Source organism: Bidens hawaiensis, unplaced genomic scaffold, assembly GCF_021521415.1.
Source record: "Bidens hawaiensis isolate Kalapana, Puna unplaced genomic scaffold, B.hawaiensis_p1.1 tig00016560_1, whole genome shotgun sequence".
In the NCBI taxonomy this organism is placed as follows: domain Eukaryota; kingdom Viridiplantae; phylum Streptophyta; class Magnoliopsida; order Asterales; family Asteraceae; genus Bidens; species Bidens hawaiensis.
The window spans coordinates 12,223-18,545 of record NW_027492517.1 but is presented as its reverse complement, the minus strand read 5'-3'; the positions used below and the strand labels follow the sequence as shown (position 1 = coordinate 18,545).

The 6,323-nt window shown below is 42.5% G+C and overlaps 1 non-coding gene across 1 annotated transcript; it reads left to right on the top strand.

Annotated features, from left to right (window-relative positions):
• The first annotated feature begins 784 nt into the window (after positions 1 to 784).
• LOC143551704 (U4 spliceosomal RNA) lies at positions 785 to 936 on the top strand. Its single transcript, XR_013138544.1, has one exon. It is a non-coding gene; the product is annotated as a U4 spliceosomal RNA (small nuclear RNA).
• The last annotated feature ends 5,387 nt before the right edge of the window (positions 937 to 6,323 follow it).

Here is a 6,323-nt window from a genome sequence, read left to right as displayed (position 1 = left end):
ATTTTCTACAATTGATATAAAAACAGACTATGTTTGTCGTGTCACTTACGGTGTTTTTATTATTTTTATAAATTTGAACATATGGTGGGAGACTGAAAGTCTTCTTATAATATAAGTAATCTGCTTAAAATTAATAAAAGCAAAAACAAAAGAAGCTTGTTTTTAGGCTTCAACACGCACATAATCGGTTGCTTAATGTAACTTTTGTGGTAACTTCGTTGTGAGACTAAACTAATTATGTACCTAGATATTGGTACAAAAACTTAGCTACACTTGACAATATATTGACATTTACAAAACATTAGCAAGTCCCAGCAAACATGATACAATTACTGGTTGCTAACAAACTATAACTAAAATAAATAAAAATGAAAAAGAACCATTCATAATGGGCTATAATTTGATTCAAAATCCCTTATTCTTGCAAAATGCAGTGTTAATTGGATGACTTGATCATAATCTTAACATCCGTACTACCAGATTTGAAACTCCAGTAAAAGAAAAGGAACTAATTCAAAACAACTGTGGCTGATCCGACAAGCCATCTTCACCAGAATGAAAGTTAGCACACTTACACCTGATAATCATTTCTATAATATAGATTATAATTGCATAAACACATGAGACATGACGATTGACGAAGATTATAAGGTAAAATTAACCAGAAATAGAGTAATCAAAAGCAGGTTTAATGCCTTGGGAATTGATCCCACATAGGGGGAGGATATGGAAAAGAAGCACGGATTGAGTGTATTAATTGACAGGTTGGGGCGATTGTAGAGGTATCTTCGCGCTTGTGGCAATGACGCAGCTAATGAGGTAATAACTGAGGCGCGTCAATTGCTGGTTGAAAACTAATTCCAAACCCCCTCCTTGGTCTTGGTCACCCTCGACCATCGCGAATTTCTGGAAGGACTCTATTCAATGAGTAAAGTCCTATAATATTCTATGTAACTTGAATTTTTGAAAATATTGTTCTCATATAGATTTCTGTATTTTTTTTAGATTTTTTTACTTTCTGACCAAAATCAATTCGAACTTATATATATTTGTTTGAGAAAAAGCTAGCTACAAGCTTTTACATTTGAATTTACAAGTTTAATACTTGAACTTCTATCAACTTTTGTTAATTTATATAATAGTTACACATTCAACCCTTATTCAAAACTAACTACCCAACGACTTTTTTAAAGGGCGTAATTTTTTCACACGTTAATAATTTTATTTTTTTAAACAAATTACATCATAAAAACAAGCATTTTATTCTCTTTAATTTGAGTATGATATTGTTATACTACTTTAACTTTAAAAAATTAACATACTACGTGATTATCGGTTATGATCGGTAACAGTCAGGTGAGCGCGAGTCATGTGTAAGACCAAATTAGGAGTCGAGTCAGATGAACTTGAGTCATGTGTAAGACCAAATTAGGGTCAGAACGAGTCGATACAAAAAGGGTTAAATTAGTTCGGTTCGTGTCGGTACGTTTTTGAGTCGAAAAGGGTCAGGTCAGAACATGTTTCAGATTAGAACAGTGCATGTTTAGAGAGGGGTTCATATCAAAATAGGTTGGTTTAAAAATTACTGTTTCTTGATTTTCACCATCAGTTACACGCTTACATGGTCAGCCTTGTCCTTGGATTACCCTTAATTGTTCCTCATGGTCAGCCTTGTCCTTGGAGTAGACCAGGATATCGTCAATAAACACAATCACAAACTTGTCGAGGTACGCCTTGCATACTCGATTCATGAGATCCATAAATACGGCTGGTGCGTTGGTTAGTCCAAAAGGCATAACCGAAAACTCGTAGTGACCATACCGTGTTCTAAAAGCCGTCTTTGAAATATCTTCTTCGCGCACTCTTAGTTGATGGTAACCAGATCGCAGATCGATCTTCGAGTAATAACTCGATCCTTGGAGCTGGTCAAACAGATCATCAATTCGGGGTAAAGGATAACGGTTCTTGACCGTCACCTTGTTCAACTCCAGGTAGTCGATGCACATGCGGAAAGTCCCGTCTTTCTTTCGGACAAATAAGACAGGGGCTCCCCATGGTGATGAGCTAGGTCGGATAAAACCCTTATCCAACAAATCTTGTAACTGAGTGGACAGCTCCTGAAGCTCCGCCGGTGCGAGCCGATACGGGGCTCGTGCTATGGGTGCTGCACCGGGGGTCAATTCGATTTGGAATTCGACTTGTCGTATAGGAGGGAGTCCAGGCAAATCCTCCGGGAAAACTTCCGGAAAATCTCGCACAATCGGTATCTCTTCAATTCGCTTCTCCTCCGCGGGTTTCTCAACAATCTGCGCCAAAATTGCCGGATGACCCTTTCGTAGATACTTCTGCGCCTTCATGAGGGTAATGACGCCGGTGGTCATGCCATTTCTCTCGCCCCGGATCGAAATGATCTCACCGGAAGGGGTAGTAATGTGGACTATCTTGTCGTGACACATAATCTCCGCTCGGTTCTCGGATAACCAGTCCATGCCGACCACGACATCGAAACTACTAAGCGTAAAAGGAATAAGGTCGATATCAAAGACATGACCTGCCAGTTTTAACTAACGTCCCGCAAGTACATGAGTCGTTACTATAGTCTTACCGTCAGCTAATTCAACAGGAAACTTAGCATCTAGCGGGGTTGGAGTTAGGTCTAAGAGTTGACTAAAGGCTTTCGACACAAAACTCCTATCAGCTCCAGTGTCAAACAATACAGAAGCAAAACAATCGTTCACAGGAAACTTACCAGTCACCACGTACGGATCATTGCGGGCTTGACCCGACCCAATAACAAAAGCTCTTCCTTTACCATTGTTTCCACCACCACTGCCACTTCCATTACCTCCATTGTTGTCGTTCTGTTTCAGCTTGGGACAATCTTTCCTGAAATGACCTTCCTGCCCACATTCTAAACATCCCTTCGTCGTCATAGGTGGTTTAGGAGCACCCTTTGCCGCAAGGTCTCCTCTACACTCCTTTGCCTGGTGACCCATCTTTCCGCATCTCAGACACTTGACACGGTCACACGGGCCAGCATGATGATAGTTACACCTGTTGCACTTCGGGTACTTCCCAGCATAGCCGCTCGAACCCTGCCCGCTACTGTTGTTATTGTTATTGTGACCCTGATTGTTGAAGCTCCGGGTGAATTCGGGCTTTCGGTAGTGTTGCTGCTGTGGGGGGTTCGAGGATGAGGATCTGGTGTTGTCAAACTTTCTCTTTCCGCTGCTCGGGTTGTTGCTGTTGTTGTCAGCACTCGGGTTGTTACGGGCTTTAGTGGTTGAACCCCTAGGTGGTAGCGCACCTTGGGTCACTGCTTGATCCGTTAGTTTGTGAGCTAACCGAATCGCTTGTTAAAGCGTGGCTGGTCTGGAAGACGTCACCATGCCCTGAATCTGCGGTGCTAACCCATCAATATACATTTCAATCCTCTTACTCGGCGGGTCTACCATCCGTGGACACATCACAGCCAACTCGTGAGAACGGGTGGTGTAGGCTTCGATTTCTGAACCCACCATCTTCAATGACCAAAACTCGGATTCCAACTTTGCAATCTCCTCCCTAGGACAGTACTCTTCTCGCATCATGTTTTTGAACTCCTCCCAGTTCATCACGTTAGCCAGTTCTAATCCAAGGATCTGCACGTTTGAATTCCACCATGTGAGGGCAGAATCTTCAAGTGTTCCGGCAGCAAATTTGACCCTACTGGCAGGGGGACAATTACACATCTCAAACGCCGACTCGGCCTTCTCAGCCCAACGAAGGAAGCCTATAGCTCCCTCGGTGCCCTTAAACATACTCGGCTTGCAGTCAAGGTAATTCTTGAAGGTACACGTTCCAATTGGACCTCCAGCTTGGTTCTGGACATGTGCGGCTAAAGCGGCCGCCGCGTAGTCATTCAGCAGAGTTTGGAGTTCTGCTGCAGTCAGGTTGATGTTACCACGTCCGTGTCCAGCGTTTCTTTCTGCCATTTCCTAGAATCACAGCATAAAATGTTAAACATGAATTTTTCTTTCATATGAAACACACCATACATGTAATAAAAGATAGGTAAGAAAGAAATAAAAGGAATAAACATCACATCACAACCATATATTAATCCAAATAATAATTCATGATTAAAACCATTGTATTCGCTACAAAGTATTTAAAACCAATCCTTAAAATCATAGAAAAATAATAGTTTGGATGGAGACAACCCCTCCATCTAGGTGTTATCATCCTTAGATGTCATCGTCTGAGGACACCTCTGAGTGTGCCTCCTCCTCTGCCGGTTCTTCCTCCGGTTCTTCTGCAGGTTCCTCCTCGGGATCTTCCTCGGGATCCTCCTCAGGCTCCTCTTCGGGATCTTCTTCGGGTTCCTCTTCAGGCTCTGCCTCAGGCTCTGCCTCGGGTTCGGCTGCGTTCTGAGCAATTTGCATTTGTAAGACATCGCAGCGCTCTAAAGCTATCTCGTTTCGGGTCCTTGCTACTTGGAGTTGCTCTTGCAAGTCTATCATCTCGGCTTGCATCTTTCTCATAATCTTCATCTGTTGATCACTAGCCTCTTGCATTTCCTTCATTGCTACTGTCATGCGGGAAATTTCCTCTTTAGTTTCGGTTCCATCTTTTAACAGTCCGGAAACGTTCGCTCTCGTATAGCGCATGTAACCAACATCGCGCTCCAAACAAGAAACAACAGCTGCGAGCACACGCTCTACAGGTTCGGTTATGGGTGGTAAGGTGTTGGGATAAGCAGGATGGTTCGGGTGGGGTAGCGGGGGAACTTGTTCGCGATTGACCATACGTCTGATCATATTAGGGTACTAATCCCAGCTAACTTCGTTTTCGTACATGCCTCCGGATAAGCGATACCTCTTCGGTGCGGGAGCTTCGAGTTCCGGGACTACACGGGGTGGCGACGAGGTAGGTAACTGCGGTTCTTTCCCGTGAGCATGAGTCATCGGATCGGATGATGATGATGATGGCGGCGTCGACATTCCTACAGGTAAGCCGTGTATGCGCGCGTATGAGTGAAAGGGGTAAAGAGATAAGATAACAAAGACTACACAAATCTATGCAGTGCGTATCATTATAACTAATGGGTCGTCGCGGTTATAGTCTAGTATGCATGCAATTTCTAGTTCGCTATAACCAATGGCTCTGATACCAATCTGTCACACCCTCAAATTCCACTAACGGAGTTTTACCGTCAGAGGGTGTGAACTAACAGGATCGGAATCATCAGTTATAATCAAACCATAAAAACGTTTAAATGAAATTAAGTGCGGAAGCGTAAAAACCAAAAGACAAAAGTTGCGTCACGCAGGACGACTTAAAAACCCAAGTAATAATAGTTAAAACATGTTTGCACATCAGAATGTTCAAAAACCATGCATGATCCTATACCGCGCGCCCGCCTCGGCTACCTAAGAATAACATACTAAAAGTGTCAACACAAGGTTGGTGATTTCACAAGTTTAAATAAAATAAAGCGTTTAGCGTTTGCGTGCAGCGTTTTGCGTTTAGCGTTTTGCGTTTAGCGTTTTGCGTTCAGCGTTTTGCGTTACCAGATAGTGTTAAATCAATTATATATCGATAGGTAGCTAGCCTATACAACAAGTATTACTAAGTGTTCGACACCGAAGCTGACTGTTTATCAAGTGCCTTGTCACCAGGTCATCCAGACCATGGTACGTGTTAGCCAAAATTACACCCGCTCGACCTCCAGTCGAGTTTAGCGTTGGGTGGGGTTTGTCAAACCCAGTAGTACTACTCAACAGTGACTCGCTATTCCAAATATTAACCGGTTCGATGTGTAGGACTTCAAATGTTTCGTTTGCCACTTAGCCTTTACAAGTGATATATAATTTACTAACAAAATCTTAAATGCGTTTATCGGAGTATGTTATCTCCCCCAAGTGAAAAGCGTTTAAAACAGTTTAAAGGGGTAAGTGAAACTCACTGTTTGCGAAGAATTCCCAAAATAAATCACCAAGTGATGCGCGTCACAGAAAACTCTCTCTAGCGTTCTAAAATAACAAGGAGATTTTCTAAGTATCGGAACTAATATCGAGTCTCTAGACCAGGCACATAATTCCTAATCACAAGATACGTTTCGTGTTTTTTTGTGAATCGTGTGTGACTTAACGAGTACATTTGTGATACGATATGCGTGTGAGCAATTATTTACGTGTCATGTATTAATAATGTACATCACTAGCAATTACTCCCCGTAAGGGCAATTTGGTCACACATAACAATTAACTAGCAATTATTCTCCGCAGGGGCAATTTGGTCAAAACACGACAACTATTTAGCAAGTATTCCCCGCAGGGGCA